We start from the raw sequence: 18,343 nt of genomic DNA, 5'->3' as shown, positions 1-18,343 counted from the left end.
AGCATTTTGCTGCAATCAGCTATTTGAACGGCTCTGGGGCCGTGTGTGATGTGTTTACAAAGTAGCGCCGTCTTCCATACAAATAAACAGAAGAGTGTGGCGGGGAGAGGAGGAAAAAAAAAATTTTATCTGCAGTAGAGAGGGAGCAGGAGAAAAGCGCCAGTTCCCTGCAAACCGGGACTGGCGATGAAGACAGGAGTACTTCTGGAGATTGTGAGCAACCAACGGGCTTTTTCTCTTTCTTTCTTTCTTTTTTTTTTTTTAACCCCCCCCTCCTTCTTCTTTAAGGAAACTGTCAGCTTCCACCTCCTGGGGTGCTTTTTTTGGGTTAACCAGAGAGAAAAAAGGAAAACAGGCTTGGCTGGGGTTGCATTAAGCAATTTTTTTTTTCCTCCTTCCTCTCTGCTGGCTCCGTAGAAGATGACGGCTGGTGTGATGCACGAAATAACGCACGTGATTGATTAGGACCTGGCTGGGCTTCGCTGGGGAGCGACCCGGGCGCGCCGGAGACCCCGGGCGGAGACCCGATGACGGTAGCTTCGAGCTGTTTCTGCAAAGCTGGGGAGCGGGCTCCGTGCCCCCCTTTGCCCGTGCGTCTGGGTAGGGGGGAGGCCAGCGGCGGGCAGGAGGGAGGGGTGCGCTGCTCCCGGAGCCCGTGGCTGTGGCCTGGACCTTCCCGGGGGGCACGGGGCTGCGGCCGGCCCCCCTCCCCCTCCCCCCAGCTCGCCCGGCCCGCCCGGCTGCAGGACCACAAAAGTTGGTAGCTGCGGGGACGGGCGCCGGGCGCCCCGGCGCGGGTCTCGGGGGATGCAGCCCCCGCTCGGTGCCCGCAGGGAAGCGGGTTCCCGGGAGCCGAGCCCGCGGGGCGCACGGCCGCCCGGCACCCTGGGCTGTGCCGCGGGGGGGGGGTCTGGGGAGCCGCGGCCGACCTGGGCCACCCCCACAGCCCCGGGCCGCCCGGCACAAACCCGCGTCCCGAAGCAGCCGCCGGCCGCGCTGCACAATTCCCCCGTGCCCCGCCACCCCCAGCGCCCGCGGCCCGCGGCCCCCGCCCCCACCCGCGCCCCAGCGCCGCGCGGCCGGGGGCCCCCTCCCAGCCCGCTGGGCCCTGTGACCGCCCCCGGCTGCCCGAGCGGGGGTGGGGGCAGCGGGGGGGCCTGGAGACCCCGGAGCCGGCCTGGGAACTCGCGTCCTGCCCCTCCCCCAGGCCGCCGCGGCGCCCCTGCGGCCGCGTGGCTCGACCTGCGGAAGCGCGGGCGGGGGCGGGGGCGCGGCGCTGGGCGCACACCCCGCGGCGGGGGGTGCTCGGGGGCTCGGGGGCGCTGGGACCCCCGCCCGCTGCCCCGGACGCCCGCCGCCTCCCAGCGCCCCCCCTCCCCCCCGCCAGCCCCGGCTCCCCGGGGCCCCCGGAGGGCGCGCAGACTCGCAGGCTGGGGCGCGGGGCCCCCGGGCCGCCCCGGGGTCTGTCTGGCTGCGCGCATCCCTGGGCCCGGGCGCCCGTTCCGGCGCCTGCTGGCCGCACACACGGCGCCCTGTCGCCCGGGGCGCTGAGGGCCCCGCAGCCCTGCCCGGCGGGGACACCTGGGCGCGCCTCCCGCTCGCTCCGAGGGACGTCCTCTCCATCCCTCCCGCCCCGTCCCTGTCCCCGTCCCCGTCCCCGTTCCCGTCCCCGTCCCCGTCCCCGCGGCTTGCTGGATTTTTTTCCTTCCTTTTTATTATTATTATTTTTATTAATATTTTGTTATTTTTTGACCGCGGGTTGTCTTTTCTGCGACTCCTCCTTCTGCGCTGCCGGCAGGTGCGGGTCTCTCCGTATTTATTTCCGGAGCCCCGGGCTGCTCTTTCGGGGCTGGCGGCGTGGGGGGCCCGGGGGTGGCGGGGAGTCGCAGCGCGGGGAGCGCGGGGAGCGCGCGGAGCGCAGGCCTGCACCCGGGGCGCGCATCCTCAATCTGCCTCTTGGACCCAACTTAAATTTGGGGTGACGGCTGCCGACTAGGGTGTGTGTGTGTGTGTGTGTGTGTGTGTGGTTTATTCAACCTAGCAGGTGCTGTTCTTGCGAGAAGAATCCACAAGGTGGTAGTATGGATTCTTCTTTTCATTTGATTTTTTTTTTTTTTTTTTCCTATTTGGTCAGTTGAGGGGGAACGGTTTTATGTGCTCATATCCTATGCTTTTTGAAGGGATCCACCGCTGGCAGGGCTTCAAGCATCAAGGGCGCGTTGCATTAACTGTCTCCTAGTGAGAGGTGGGGCGAGCGAGGTCCCTGCCCAGAGTCAGCACTCAGCATGATGTGAGAGACGCAGAGAAGGAAAAAATAAAAAGAGAGAGAAAGAAAAAGTTTAGGGAGACCTAGTTACCCCGATGCAGAATTTCCAGGCTGTGTGGGCGTTCTGCGGGCGGCGTAGACGAGGGCGAGCTGAAGACCGCGCTTGGTAGGTACCCTTGCTCAGCCACAAAATAAAGGACCAGGAGAGAAAAAGACCTGACTTTCAGACCGAACAAAGCAGCATCACTTGCTCACCGAGCTCCATGCTTGGAAGGGACATGCTCACCGTTTTCCTAGAGGGTGTCAGACCCCAGAGAAATGAGCAGAAATCTGCACTTTTGCAGGGGCGCTGGGGCGAGAGGGAGGGCGAGGGGAAAAGTGTGTCGTGCCTTTAGTTCTCGGTGGGAAGAGGTTAAGAGCAATTGTGAAAATCGCCAGGAGATAGGTTTCCCTGTGTGGATGGAGAGCAAGCTGGATGGCATGATGGCACATGGTTGCATCCAACCCTTATTTCCAAAAAAAAAAAAAAAAAAAAAAAAAGAAAGAAAGAAAGAAAGAAAAAGAAAGAAAAAAGAAAAAAAATCTGATTTTTTTTTTTTTTTTTGCATTTCTCTCCATATCGAGAACATGAGAATTTCACAAGGGCTTTGCAACTATTTATATATATTTTTTCGGATTAGACTTGCAGTACTGTGTTATCCAAGAAAATGCAATATCTATATATTTATAATTATATATGTGGCTTGTATGTATGGCATATGGTTGCTATTTATGGCAGTTTTAAAGAGCATCATCTCTGACATGTAATAAAATAGTCAGGGCCTGTGGTTCAAGTCGAAAATGACTTCATCACTTTTAAATCACTGAATTCAAACGAGAGCATTGTTTTCTTTGGGAAACCAGAATGGTTTGGAGCAGGGATTGAATGATAATTGTATTTTCATAATAATAGCTGTGCTTTGATGCCGACTTTAAGGTGTTTTGACATATTTTTCCGGGGGAAAGGAATCGTTGCTTTCTTTTGTACTATTTTTCCTTAAACAAATAATGCCGAACATACATTTTGCCTTAAATCCAGCAGTCCTGCTAATTTCTCATGTAAATCTAAGAATAGAAAAGATACTTGAAATATGAGTGATTGCCACAGGAGGTGGTTAAGGCAGGTACAGAGCTGTTAGGAAATTTGCAAGTGAATGAACTTGAGGATTGTCGAAAGTTCTTTTTTTTTTTTTTTTTTTGGCGTGGATTGTGTAGACTAATGATAAGTATATGAGGCTTCTCTTTATTTCTGAACTTGGCCTTTTCATTTGGTTTTCTTTGTAGTAATTTGTGGAAGGCTTCTGGTCTCTGCACAAAGATAGCGTGCTTACCGACTAAGCCTGTTACATTGCTTTCAGAATGTGCAAGGGTCTTTTTCAGAACTCTTTAGAATATAGTGGTCTTATGCCCAGACTAAAAAAGAAAAAGAAAAAAAAAAAAAAAAGAGAGAGAGAGGGAAAAAGAAAAAAGGCTGGGGATGGTTCTCACAAAAGTAAACATTCAAGTGCATGGGATCCGGCTTCTGTTTTAAGATTCTCTTCTTTTTAATTGGCACTCCGCATTTCCAACATTGAGTACGTGCTTGAGTATTGTCAGTGATGCAACTTGTTGATGGAATTTATTTCATGCAAATGAAGTTTGAATATAACAGTATTTTTAAGTCCCTAAACTCTCACTCTGCAGATAGGCTTATCTGGTTAAAACGTACTTAAATTCCAAACATGGTGAGAGCTGATTTCAGCATGCTGATTGCAACTGCAAGGAACAGATTTTTTTTTTTTTTAATTTTTATTTTTTGGTATATAAACCGGCCTGTGTTCTTTCTATCCTGTTTTCCACCTTCACGATATATGTGATATTCCCAAATGAGGAAAAACACATTCGGGGGTTAGTTTAAGCCAGTTGCTCAATTTTATTTATTTATTTATTTATTTATTTATTTATTTATTTGAATTTTTTTCCTGGAGACCGTATCCTTTGAGAAGAGACTTCGTGTTCTACTTAATCACATTAAGTAATAATCGCGATGTTAAGACAGACTGTGCCTTCTATGTAGTCACAAGTGATTTCTTAAACTTGAAACCGCTACCAGTTGCAAATCAAATATACAGCTTTTGCCCGCTCAGGGAGAGAAAGTGAGCATCTCGCCCGGGAAGGTCACGTGGCTCTCGGGAAGGTCACGTGGCTCTCGGCAATTAGGTCATCTGTTGTGTGCGGCGGACATTCATGCCCCATTCACTCAATGAATATTTTCCAGTTTTATCATTTTTCTCTAAACAACCTACACTGGGCCTTTCAAAGCCTGCACTGTTCTCTGCCTACTGAATGGCAGGATGGGAAACCCTCATTTTTCTTGTGGAGGACAGAGGAGCACAAGTGAGCGGGAGGGAGGGGGAGAAAGAAAACAAGTGGTACCGCCTACGAGTTTGCCATTTTGCCATTTATGACCTTCCAGCCAACATGTACGTGAAGCTTTTTCTATCTGCAGAGGTTCTACTAAACAAACAAACAAAGATAAATACATAAAAGGCTGATAAAATTCACAGGGGTGGAAGGTTGGTGGTGGAGCACAGCCAGTCCACTTGGGGTTCTGTTCAAACTGCAGACACTGAGCGCGGAGTTCACCTGTCCCAGGTGTGTGGTTACCTGAGCTCCACCTGCCTGTGCAGCTTGGCCAGCCAGTTGCCAGGTCGGTGCTCTTATCTCGCCAAACCCCTGTCCTTCCTCCCAGAAGTGGTACCTGAAGGAAAAAGAGACCGAACCCCACCAAACAAACGTAAACTGTGGAGTAAGATGACGTCGTATTGTCCCCATTCCGGAAGGGGAGAGCGCAATCTTTGCATAATGTGGGCGACATGAGGAAGCATAAACCCTAAAGCCTCACTGGAATGAATCTCCAGGAGTCAGATCTTGATTCAGGATAGTGTTAATGAAAAGGCATGTGCTTTCGCAGCTGTTTGGAAATGTGTGGAAATAATCCAGAGTTTTGTTTGGGTGGCTTTATTTGAAACGTGTGTTCTATAAATAGCGACTTGCTACAGTAACCGAGGGCTATTTTGGGATTACAGTCGGACCTTCTTGGTTGTGCGCGTTCATACTGCTGAGCATTCGGGTTTCAGGATCTTGACCTTATCGTTCCAGGCGCGTTTTTGCATTTTACCGTATCCTGGTAAGACCGTGGAACCGGAGATCCGCCCTCTTAGCCAACTTTTGAGGGCACAGCCCAGGATGGCCAACTCGGTGCAAGATGGTGCCAGCCACCCTCTAGACCTTGCTCATCTTGCTTAGCTGAAAGGTGGTTATGCCCAGGGATCCCTTCTGCCTCTTTCTCGCTTCACCCAGCCCCTGGCAACCACCCTTCCACTCTACTTACGAGTCTTTGGTCATGGCTTTGAAACGTGGAACTGTGCCTGGTCTCTTTCTACAGTGCAAACTAATGATTTGGTTGGTTTGAAGTTGCATTTCTTGGTCAGGTTTGGGATCCTTTAAAAGAAAGGAACCACGGTTCCTTTCTTTTAAAAAGAAACAGGAAACTGAGTGGCACGGATAGGCCGCAGCTCTGCGGGTTGGTGTTTATTTCTGCAAAGCGTGGCAGAGGCCTCCCGTAGCCCTGATGGGATTTGCTCTCGGTGTCATGTTCCCTGTTTCCTGTATCAACATCACCAATGTGTGGCTCAGAACCAGGGCAGGGACACACATTCCATTACTTGGATGGTCCGCAGCAATGAACGGTGCTCTCAGAAACAGCAGGGCGGGTGCGGAGACCAGAACCCATTGAGATCACGTGCCTTTATTGTTTGCAAATGCTTCCTACTTAAGTAGAGCTGTGAATGCACTAGGTGGCAAAATGTAAAAAAACACCCCACATTTTTTAAACAAATGCATCATCATCTCAAGGGATGTGGTAAGAATTGAATTGTGTGTGTTTATATGCACAGAGATGCCCAGATGCACAAGCATAACCAAGAGATATTTCTTGCATAAGATGTTTTTTTTTCCTCAGCCAATGTAACACATTAGACCAACGCAAAAAATACCAGAAGGAAAGATGTGATTTTGCCCCATTGCCCATCCTTCTCTCCATCGTTTTCCCAAATGTAAGTCATATTAAAATATTCATCCTGTGGGTGACCTGCAAAGTGTTTGTTGAATGTTCCTCCTTTGAGAGTGGAGACATTGATTAGTAATGAGACCCAAATAAATGGAGAGTGGATATTTATGGGCAAGCATCCACCTTCTCCATGTTACCTTGAAGTTTTGTCTTCAAATTGAAGTCATTATTTTCTAACAAGGTATCGATCCCCCATGTTAATGATAAAATCATCTATATGATCAGTGCAATAGAATGTTACCCCTTCCCAGACGTTGATGCCACAACAGTTGAGAAATTCACAGTCGTCTCTTCATGCTGTTGAGTCCACAAGAGTTGAAAAACTTTATGGTCTTGGGTGTTGGGTCCTTCCCTTCCCGGGGAAGCTCCTCTGCAGTCGCACACATTCCGCATGGACTCTTCATTCATGTGGCGCCTGCCGGGAAGCACTGCAAAATCCCAGCCGACGGCCCCAGCAGGGGTGAACCAATGTAGGATGGTTTGCTCTCCTGGCTTGTCGCTTCACCCCCGATCACGGGTCTTTAGAAATGCGGTCACACATGACGAGACTGCAAACACGCCTAGGTCCCTGACACATCCATATGCTGGCGTGTGGACCTGAGTGGCCTCAGGTGACTCACAGCCGCAATGTAACTACGAGCTGTTTCTTGCATAAGATGGTTTTATTGGCAAATTGTATCTAGAAACCTTGTATCATTTAAGTAATCAAATTTCATCTAAATATGTATATGATTTCTAGTGTGTAGGAGTATATTTTTATACAATCATGTAATTGTACTTATATGCTCAGCACGTATCATTGCGTTTATGTAATTGATGAAGAAAGCCTTCATCATCTAAACTTGGTATATTTCACAATTTATTGGAAAACTTTTATATATATTTTTTAGCTTTTATATATCTTACTGAATGAAATCATTAGATATATAGATATATACACAATTATGTGTTTTGCAATTTTATATAAATAGCCTACATAATGAGTTACTGTATCTTTTTTTTTTTAAGAATTTATTTATTTATTCCTGAGAGACACAGAGAGAGAGAGAGAGGCAGAGACCCAAGCAGAGGGAGAAGCAGGCTCCCTGCAGGGACCCCGATGTGGGACTCGATCTTGGGTCTCCAGGATCATGCCCTGGCTGGGCTGCAGGCGGTGGTGCTAAACCCCTGAGCCACCTGGGCTGCCCTGAGTTACTATATCAATAGTTAATGTAAATTTATACTACGTTTAGGGATCCCTGGGTGGCGCAGCGGTTTGGCGCCTGCCTTTGGCCCAGGGTGCGATCCTGGAGACCCGGGATCGAATCCCACGTCAGGCTCCCGGTGCATGGAGCCTGCTTTTCCCTCTGCCTGTGTCTCTGCCTCTCTCTCTCTCTCTCTCTGTGACTATCATAAAAATAAAAAATAAAAAAATAAAAAAAAAATTTATACTACATTTATAGATACAGGTAGATGGACAGTCCCGCATTTTCCTGAACAAAGTATCGTATCTGGTAAAGTACATTTTCAGGCTGGCCCCCAGTATCTACATTTAATGGTCCACAGAAACTACTGCTTCAAGATCTATTACTGCCAGTGTGGTGGCAAGCATATTGCAGTTCTCACGGAAATGTAATTAATTGATATTTAGTGTGCTTTTGTGAACCATTTGGGAGCCCTTCTGTCAGTGGGAACATGTGGCAAGCCATGTATCTTTCCTGCTTGGATGGATAGGCAAGTTCTGCTCCTATCAGGAAAGACTGTGAGCACCTGACACTCATTGTGTGTCAACTATACTCAAAAAAAAAAAAAAAAGAAAGAAAATGCATACCCTAGCCAAAATAAATAAATAAATAAATAAAATAAAACAAAAACAAACAAACAAAAAAAAAAAAACAAAAAACAAACCAAAAGAGCAGACTATCTGAGAGTATGTGGAGGTCAGCAGGAAAGAAGGCCACAGGTGACCGGTGATGGCCATGAGCATGGCGGTGGTGGTGACCATCCCACTCCCATTTGCACATCCCTCTGCCCATCATGGACAGGTTCCGTTGACTTGGTCTCAACATGGAAAAATCAATATAGTAGATCCAGGAATGGAGCTACTCAGCCCTGGCAGGAAAGAAACTGAGGGACTAAGGTATTTCTGTGTTTTTCTGGAAACTAGCTCCTTCCTGCGCCAGAAGTTTGCCCTCCCCTTCTTTCGTTTAATGCTATTTTATTGAGCATGTACGACGTGCCAGTTACAGGCTCGGGCGTCAGTTTAGTGCCGGTAGTAAAGAGATGAGCGTGGAATATGCCAGTTCCCCAAGACCTCTGGGTGTAAATGCTCATAAGAAAGTTGTTAGGGTCTTTGGTTCATGCATGTATCGCCCCGTCCCCTTTTGCACTGTGTGTTATGGGTGCTTCCCTTCTGTTCCTGCTCCTGTTGCTTCCTAGCTCCCTTCTGTTCTGCTGAGTGATGAGCTCTCACTGGTCCTTAAAGGGCTGAAGGAATAATAAATGTAACTAGGTACGAGGCAGGGATCAAATCATCTGGAAAGAGTAGCAACTCGTAACAGCAAAGAGTTTCCACGACGGTTTGAAAGGATTCTTCACATGCCATATGTGTGTGGCTGGCTCTGTTTTTAAAAGCTGTCAAACCCTGTATTTGTAAAACACTGATTTTCATTCCAGCAAATCCTCTGAGTAAATACACACATATATATATAAAACAGATGACTTTGACTCCAGCAAGAACTGTGCGCTCCTGAGACTTTTTGTTGTTGAGGTGCTTGTGTGAACATGTGGCGGTGGCCCTGCTCCCCTTGATCCCAGCCGCTGCCTGGTGGTCCTTCTGGAAATCGATAGGCCATACTAAGCTCTGGCACCGTCCCCAAGGCATGAGCGACACTGCGAATCCTCACGCCCCCAAATCTCAGAGATTGCAAAATAGCAGACCATCGTCTCATACTCCACCACCCTTCGTATAATCTCTTTTTTCCCCACCATGTGCGATGTCTTAGCTTTGCGAACCAGCCTTGAGGATGGACCATGCCACTCTTGGACGGGCCATACAGCATGGCTTGCAGATGACATTGCCCCAATTTTCATTTTTTTTTCTTTTTTTTTGGTGGCGATTCGTTCCCAAAAAATTACGCAAAAGTGATAGCCCTTGATTGGAAGAGCCGTGAATCAGAGATCGGCCCTGAAGGAGGATCCCAGATTGACTAATTTCAGAGAACCTCACGTGTCATTCCTCTCTCACTAATTTCATCCTGGAGACACATTCAGGGCTTCAGAAGCCTCTTGCTAATGGGTTCAGAGATGTGAGAGATAACTGGAGACTCTGGGTCATGAGCAATGCCCAAATTACATAACGAGAATTGCAGAACTGTGTTGAGAATCCTTGTATTTTATTGACAGAGCAGAAGCAGGAAGTGGGATGATCTAAGGTTACCAGAGAGGGTTTAAATTGCCAGAGTCATCTGGAGAAATGAACTTGGTGTATTTTTCCCCCCATCATGCTTATTTATTCAGTATCTGTTGAAGGCCAAGAAGTAGGGATATAAAGAAATGTCTGTTTTTTCTCTATTTTCCATAGGACAAGGCCATTTTGCACCACTTTTGTAGAAATACAAAAGTTGTGTGTGGTGGGTGGAAGCAGTTGAATGTGAACTCACAATTAAGAAGAAAAGTTTCATATCAGAATCTCTCTTCCAGTGTATGTCTGTGTTTAATCTCTTGGGTCCTACGTCCAGTGTTAGGGGAAAACCGTGGTTTAATTCAATGTTGAGCAGTCTTTTTCATATCGTTAAAGGCAAAATCACCGGGGCCTTAGAGGGTAAATATGAGGTGCCTACGATGGTTCTCAGATGGACATGGTAATACTGTGATATTTTAGCTGCTTTAACAAGACAAAGCCCTAGCGTTGAACCAATAGGGTGAGGATGTTCCATATGGGGTGAGGAGGTGACCTGGAGCCTCGGGGAAGAGAAGGCTGCCTGGCCTAGGGGACACCTGGGTGACACCTGTGTCCCAGCTGTAAGCCAGCAGGCTGGACGTCTGGCTGCCAAGCCATCAACATGCATATGCATATGTACATGGCGCTTGTGCCAAGCTCATGCTGTGCAAAAGCTTGCGGTAGTAAAGATCACAGTACACACCATTATTTGGAATTGATGGTCCCTGGAGAACCAGAATAGTGAAAAGTAGACATTTGGAAAAAACAAACAAACAAAAAAATAGCCGACTTTGTTAGCCCAGAGAGTTCGCAGGACGCATCGGCTGGCGAGGCTGGTATAGGGACTTCTCTGCGTGCAAAATGGGAAAGCAGACCCAGGAAAAAAGTCCCAGTTATAGGAAAGTTGGGTAATGGTTAAATGCACGTACTGAGTCCTCCCCCTCATGCGAAGGGCTCTTCCCGCCGTCCCCTGGGTGAGGAACCAGAGCAAGTCCTGACCTACGTCAGAAGGGCAGCAGCGTCCTGCTGGGCTGGGTCTCAGTGCCTGTGTCCTTCTCCTCATGTCCCCGGGTGAGCATCATGTCATCTGACCCCAGCACTCCGGGGAGGCTGAGCACAGGACGGTGCACACACATCCTGTATATGGAGAGTGCAAGACCCATGCACATAAACTCCTGCTACAGTGTATCATGATACTTGTTCTCTTGCACGTGAGTCATTGTTACTCTCCTCCTGGGACCGCTGTATACATTAAGCCTCATCGTGGGTATGCATGCGTATTCTGTGTAGGGTTCAGTACTATCCACCATTTCAGGCATCCACTGTGGGGGGGTGTTTCCTGAATCTCCTACAGATAAGGGGGGAATCCCTGTATAAAGCAGGTGCTCTAGCACACCAGAGCAGAAAGTGGGAGAAACATGAATTTGCTTTAGCACAATACAAACCGACGTGGAAGGAGGAGGGGTCCGTGGGTGACTAGTAGCCCTTGCAAACACAGGGAGCAAAGTTATAAAGCAACAAATCTTGTGGGGGGCGGGGGCTAGGTGGCTCAGTCAGTGCATCATCAGGCTCTCGGTGTCAGCTCAGGTCATGATCTCAGGGTCGTGAGTCAGAGCCTTGCATCAGGCTCTGCGCTCAGCGTGCACTCTGCTTCAGATTCTGTCTTCCTCTCCGTCCTGCTCACTGTCTCTCAAATAAATAATCTTTTTTTTTAAAGGGGGATGCCTGGGTGGCTCAGTGGTTGAGCATCTACCTTCAGCCCAGGGCATGACCCTGGGGTCTTGGGATCGAGTCCCACATGGGGCTCCCTGCAGGGAGCCTGCTTCACCATCTGCCTGTGTCTCTGCCTCTCTCATGAATAAATGACCATCGAGGTTCATAGTGGAAATCAAATGATAAGACAGTTCACACGGTTCTTCACTAAAACGTGCAAAGGTGTTTTATGATGATTCAGTTTGCCATGGCGGTTTCACAGGGTCTGGCACAAGTTCATGTGATGGTTATATTTATTTATATTTATTATATTTTTATAATATATTATTATATATTTGAAGATTTTTATATATTTATTCATGAGACACAGAGAGAGAGGCAGAGACACAGGCAGAGGGAGAAGCAGGCTCCATGCAGGGAGTCTGATGCAGGACTTGATCCTGGGACTCCAGGATCACGCCCTGGGCCAAAGGCAGACACACAACCGCTGAGCCACCCAGGCATCTGTATATCATTATATTGATTAAAAGTCTCCTCGAATGCACGATAGGAATCATGATAATTTACCAAATTTACATCAAATAACATACATAAGCAGGTGTATTAGTTTCACAGCAAAACGTCTCTGGTCACATCCAAATTTTTAAGAAATTCCTTCTTTTTTTTAAAAAAAATATTATTTACTTGACAGAAAGTATGTGCTTGTGGGGGTGGGTGCAGAGGGAAGAGGAGAAGCAGACTCCCCCCTGAGCAGGGAGCCCGATGTGGGGGCTCGATCTCCTGACCCTGAGATCATGACCTGAGCAGAAATCAGGAGTGAACGCTTAACCCACTGAGACCTCCAGACACCCCAGAAATTGTTTAGTTTCTATGAATGCCTACCATATGTACTGACATCTTATATATGCAGATATATGGAATTTTATGTTGGTTTTCTATATATAAAACATATATAACGTGCATACATATTTTATACATATAAAACCTACATGTATACTGATATTTCATAAATTTATATATATCCTCTATATAAAACATCCTAAAATATAAACAAGATATATAAATATATAAAATATCAGCATACAAATGTGAATACATAAGTATACATCAGTATATATAATTTATACATGTCTATATAACAAATCCCTAAATCATATAAATGCTCAAATATGTTTAAATATATACATAATTTAACCTTTTTTTTGGGAAACCTAGCTTTCCGACGACTGTTTTTTTTTTTTTTTTTAACTTTCTGTGGTGCTGAAGTGAGCACTTTCTGAAGGTTTTTTTTTTTTTAAGATTTTATTTCTTTATTTCAGAGAGAGGGAGGGAGCTTGACCGGTGGAAGGGTGGGGGCAGAGGGAGAAGCAGGGGAGCCTGATGCGGGGCTCGACCCCGGGACCCTGAGATCACGGGCTGACCCCAAAGCAGACCCTTTCCAGACTGAGCCATGTAGGTGCCCCCTTTTGTGAAGATGTTGAAAAGACCGAAGTCCTTGCGCTGTGGAAGGCCGTGGGAGGCTCAGGGAGCACTGCAAAGTATTGCTCCTATCGGGAGACGCCGATTGCTGTGATTCTGTTGCTGGATCTTTCCAAGCTCTCGGTTCACCTTTTCTCTGTCTTAAACGTGACTTGAGGCTGAGAGCCCTCGAAGGGGAAGCAGCTCAAGCGTAGACTCTGACTGTCCCCTCCCCAAACACGCCTCTGGTTCAGAGAACCCGCAGCCCGGCCTGCAAGGCCTGCGAATTCGCAGCATCTGCAGGGCCTCCGGGCCTTCCCGGGGTGAGGTGCGCCTTTGCTGTCTGCTGGTGGCCATCCCTGGGGCTCCAGGTGTTGACACACCTGGCGGGGGCCACGCCATGGTCATTGCGCTTCCGGGGTTGTCTTCAACGTGCCAGGTGGCGGCGGCCTGTCCCCCGAGGAAGCGCCCAGTAAAGCACGTGTGGCCCTAACGGTCACCAGGTCACCGGCAGCCGCGGTGGGTGTCACAGGTGCCTCCTTCCAGGGGTTGTCCCCGGAGCGGGTCACCGTGGGAGGCACCTGCGCTGCCTCCTTCCTCCGCTCGTGCAGCAGCTGCACAGGACACACCGTCCTCTCTTCAGGTTGAGAACAGCCCCTCAAGCAGATGCTATGTAAGCTTTTGGTCTCTTTCCATTTGTGTGCATGTGTGTGTGTGTCTGGGGGGAGGTGGGACAGGATGCAATGATTCTAGAAAAGTATACGTTTTTCTCAACTTGGGGAATGCACAAACCCGCCTAAATAACTATTACATTGCCCAGACCACATGCAGCATACAGCGTGTTGATAATATTAGGAAATCTTTTAAGGTCAGACGTTGTTAGGACTTGCAAGAGACCAAACATCTGCATTCCAGCATCGCTGTGTAAAGAAGCTGAGGCACACGGAGCTGCCGTGATTTATCCCAGACCGCGCACAGCTGGTCAGTACTTTCACTTAATTTTTTGAGGATTTTATTTATTTACTGGAGAGCGAGCGCAAGTGAGCAGACAGGAAGGGCAGAGGGAGATGCAGACGCCCCACAGTGGAGGGAGCCCAATGCGGGACTCGATCGCAAGACCCCGAGATCATGACCTGAGCCGAAGGCAGATACTTAACCTGCTGAGCCCCCAAGCCGCCCCTGGTCAGTACTTTTTAAAACCCATTCACGAAACAATGGGCAGAATGCCTGAAATTTCAGGCTCCCATATATCTCCGTTTGCCAAATCGTCCTATGGGTTCATCATATACGACGAGTTTCGAGACCTGCCTTTCTTTACGGTGCTGCAAAAATCCCACAAGGTAAATTATTTTGCTGGAAGGCACCAGGGGAGGAAGCCAAAGGGAGGAAAAAAAAAATCTCCAAAATTGGAAGCAGAACTTGTTACCTTGGAGCCACGATTGACCACGGCCTGAGTTTACAGGTCACCAAAGGGTCCGAGTGGCCAAAAGAGCTGGGTGCGTGGCATCTTCTGATCCCCCAATCTGGAGCTTACTTGGTGAAACCTGTTTGCTTTTAGTTAATTGGTACATGATTGACATAGAATGTTCTGTTGGTTTCAGGTGTCCCAGATTGATTGGAAATGCTATTTTTTGACGCTCCCCACGAGGGGTGTAGTCACACGTGCCACCTTATTCCAATGTGATTGACTTGATTCCCTGTGCTTTACTTTTCATCCCCGTCACTTATTTTTAAAACTGTAAGGGCACCTGGGGGGCTCAGTGGTTGAGTGTGTACCTTCAGCTAAGGTAGTGACCACGGGGTCCTAGGATCAAGTCCCGCATTGGGTTCCCCATAGGGAGCCTCCTTCTCCCTCTGTCTATGTCTCTGCCTCTCTCTCTGCGTTTCTTATGAATAAATAAATAAAATCTAAAAAAAAAAAAAAAAAGCATTGCAGAATTCATCGTGAGCATGATGCTCCATGGTGTGCATCGACAAAGCTCACTCGGACCCTCCTATTTTTGGATGCTGGTCTGTTGTAATGTGCACCTGAGGAACCTGCAGTGTCGTAGCGTCCCGGCTTTCATGGCGATGCTTTCCATGTCCCTAGAGAATTAATTATTGTTTGACACGCAGCTTGATGGCTTTGTCACCAGCCCTTTATGCTTTGCACTATTACCTACGAACATGAACCCGGAGCTGTGGGTACAGCTCTCTCCGTTTCCTCATACTCACGATTTTCCCCACGATCCTTTAATGCAAAGCCACTTGAAACGGGTCGTTTCTTATTTTGGTGACAGGCATTTTAAACTTTTAACTTTGTTGTTGCTGCTTTTATACGTTGGGGCTTTCATTCCTCGGGATTAAAACCAGGAGCTGATTATGCCACTGGATGGAAAATTTAATCGGTAGGAAGGCGGCTGACCCACCTCCCTGGCTTGTAACATTGATCCTTTGATTCTTACATGTTGACTGATTGTACAAAATAAAACACGTTTTTCCTTTATGATAGGTTTGCAATACTATTTTCATTTTTATCATTTTATTTTATTTATTTGAGAGAGCACACAGCAGGGAGGGAGAGGGAGAAGCAGGCTCCCAGGGAGCCCGATGTGGGGCTGATCCCAGGACCCTGGGATGTTGACCGTGATCACCCGGCCGAGGTCGTAGTGCTTTGCCAGGTTCCTTCACTGTGAAGTCTCCTGAGCCCTCACCTTGCCATCCTCTGAGCTCTGGAGGCAAGTCACTTAAAGTGCATCCACGACGAGGAGGACAGAGAATGCAAGTGCATGTCTTGGATGGTGCGGGGAGGATGGAAAATTCAACTGCATGTCTTGGACCATCCACCATAGGGAGGACAGAGAATTCAGTTGCTTGTCTTGGATGGTGCAGTACCGACCTCAGTGACTTAGAATTCTTCTCTGGGGAAGATTTGCCCCATCCTCCCATTAATTTATGTATTCCTTCATTCATTTACATCAATATGGACATGTGGATATGTAGTGCATACTTCCAATAGTACGGGGTAGTATCACCCAATACTTTATTCCTATTACTTCTTTTGCTACCTGTTATTATTTTGCCATCGTGGTTGGACCCCAAGAAGTCTTTGCATTTTGATGACTCCCAAACTCAAAGACTCTATGTCAAGGAGTATGTTGAGATAAAATCCCATCCAGGGTTTAGGACGTAGAAGGAGGGTGATGGGTGTTCTCGGAAGCTATGGGGAAGGGAGGCACCTGATGTGCCCTTGACGTTTTCCTCAGAGTGTAGATTGCATTGGTCAGCTCTGTCCAAACAGCTGGCCCCGGGGTGTTCAGCTTGCAGAAGCCCTCAGTGGACCAGCCACATGCACACTGTCTTTGACCGAGCTTCCTCGCATCCACTTGCAACCTTCCTGTTCCCGAAGTGAATCTGGAGAGTAGTGTGGGCGCCACTCCTTCCCCCACCCGTCCTACCATCCTAGTAGAAACATTTTCCTGGAAACATGTATGAAGTGGCAGGAACACATTGTGGACCAGACACTTCCAGTGGTGCCCTACGGAGGTTACATTTGGTCCTGTTGTCTGCATGGCCACGTGCTTCTGTTCACCACCATCGGAACTTTAAAAAGTGACCTCATTCTCTTAGCCCGTGGTGTGCACGTTAATATATAAAACTTTAAAAGGCACAGTGGTGACTGTCACCTAAGTACATCTTAAGAAGCAGTCTTGTTGCAATTCTAGTAACCGGGTCCATTTTATGAATAAGACATAAGCACACTGCACCCTTTCCAAGGAGCCTTTTCTTCTTTTTAAGATATTTTATTTATTTATTTGAGAGAGGGCATGAATGTGGCGCAAGTGTAGAGGGAGAGGGAGAAGCAGACTCCCTGCTGAGCAGGGAGCCTGATTCAGGTGCTCGATCCCAGGTCTCCGGAATCATGACCTGAGCTGAAGGCAGATGCTTAACCTACTGACCCACCCCGGTGCCTGTCAAGGAGCTTTCCTTATAGGGACAGAATGAGAAGTATTATAGGAAACACAGACGTTTGGAAAAAAAAATGGAAGAGTTATCGTTCCAAAGCTAGTGGTTAAACACCAAACCATTTGTAGCATTTCTGCAGGTAATTTTCTGGATGTTTTACAAATAGATGACAGTTATCCATCTGTATCATTACCATTACTCTCTATATATGTGTATGAATATATGTCCATCCGCATCTGCATTCATAGTCCATCTACATTTGATATCTGGACGCATTATGATTTGTATCAGCTTGATATCATGTTTGTGACTGTCGACATCATATTGTTCCCAATTGTACTACTTAAACTGTATCAATATTTCTCTACCCATCCACATCTTTCTTTTCTTTTTTTTTTTTTAAATTTTATTTATTTATGATAGTCACACAGAGAGAGAGAGAGAGAGAGAGAGGCAGAGACACAGGCAGAGGGAGAAGCAGGCTCCATGCACCGGGAGCCTGACGTGGGATTCGATCCCGGGTCTCCAGGATCGCGCCCTGGGCCAAAGGCAGACGCCAAACCACTGCGCCACCCAGGGATCCCGTCATCCACATCTTTCTTTACAGTGTATCTATGCATATTTCATTTTGAACTTTACACTTCCTGCAATATGGTAGCAAAAAACCACTTGAGGATCGTTACAAATCTTCTTGAGCATCATTTCTCATGACTTATTCTGACAGAAGGTTATCACTTAACCCAATCATCATCATCATTATTATTTTTTTTACCTTTAGGATATTTATTCAGTTTTGATCCTATACCTCATTTTCAAAGCCTTCCATGTAAATTCTTCATCATAGGGGCAAGATGTGTTTTGTTGTGTATTTCTGATGTATTTCTGTCTACTGTTGTGATTTGTAAACTTTGATTTTATTTCTGAGTCCTTAAAAAAATATGAAAAAAAATCCTTTTGTATGCGCTTGAAATCTGACTGGATATCTTACTATTGAAAATTTAAAATTCTCGCAGAAAAGCTAAGAAAATGAAATTATGAATCCCATGTACCCATCAGCCAGCTTGAGACATGAGAAGCGCATAGTCTCATCTTTCCTATTTAACTTCACCTATGTCCCTTGTTCTCATATGGCTCCATGGAATTCATCTAAACCTATATCCATAAATTACTCTGAAATATAAAAACCTTTATTTGTTTTTACAGATCTATTTTATCTTTACTACACTTAAAACTATTATCAGTTTCCCAATATCATCAACGTCCGAGGCATAAAGGTAGAAAATGACTTTTTTTTTTATTATTTTGCTAACTCACAGGAAGCCTTTGCATAGCGCTTTGCATGACAGTAGGTTGATTTGTGTTCTGAACATTTGATGCAGCTGTACCGTCC

General features: G+C 47.2%; 1 protein-coding gene across 6 annotated transcripts in view; it reads left to right on the top strand.

The window, feature by feature from the left end:
• The window catches only part of NLGN4X (neuroligin 4 X-linked), a 306,762-nt gene that overhangs the window by 9,259 nt on the left and 279,160 nt on the right, over window positions 1–18,343 (top strand). For 2 of the 6 annotated variants that reach the window (XM_025435843.3, XM_035711464.2), the window contains one exon: window positions 418–590. The exons of 2 other annotated variants lie outside the window; for them this stretch is intronic. The gene's annotated coding sequence lies outside the window, so the exon portion shown is untranslated. Of the gene's footprint in view, window positions 1–81; window positions 214–417; window positions 591–2,194; window positions 2,433–18,343 lie in introns of those variants that run through there. 2 more of the 6 variants (XM_025435869.3, XM_025435859.3) reach the window with 2 other exon arrangements.

This window comes from Canis lupus, chromosome X (genome assembly GCF_003254725.2).
Source record: "Canis lupus dingo isolate Sandy chromosome X, ASM325472v2, whole genome shotgun sequence".
In the NCBI taxonomy this organism is placed as follows: domain Eukaryota; kingdom Metazoa; phylum Chordata; class Mammalia; order Carnivora; family Canidae; genus Canis; species Canis lupus.
The sequence above is the reverse complement of the archived record's forward strand: the minus strand, read 5'-3'. Positions and strand labels throughout refer to the sequence as shown.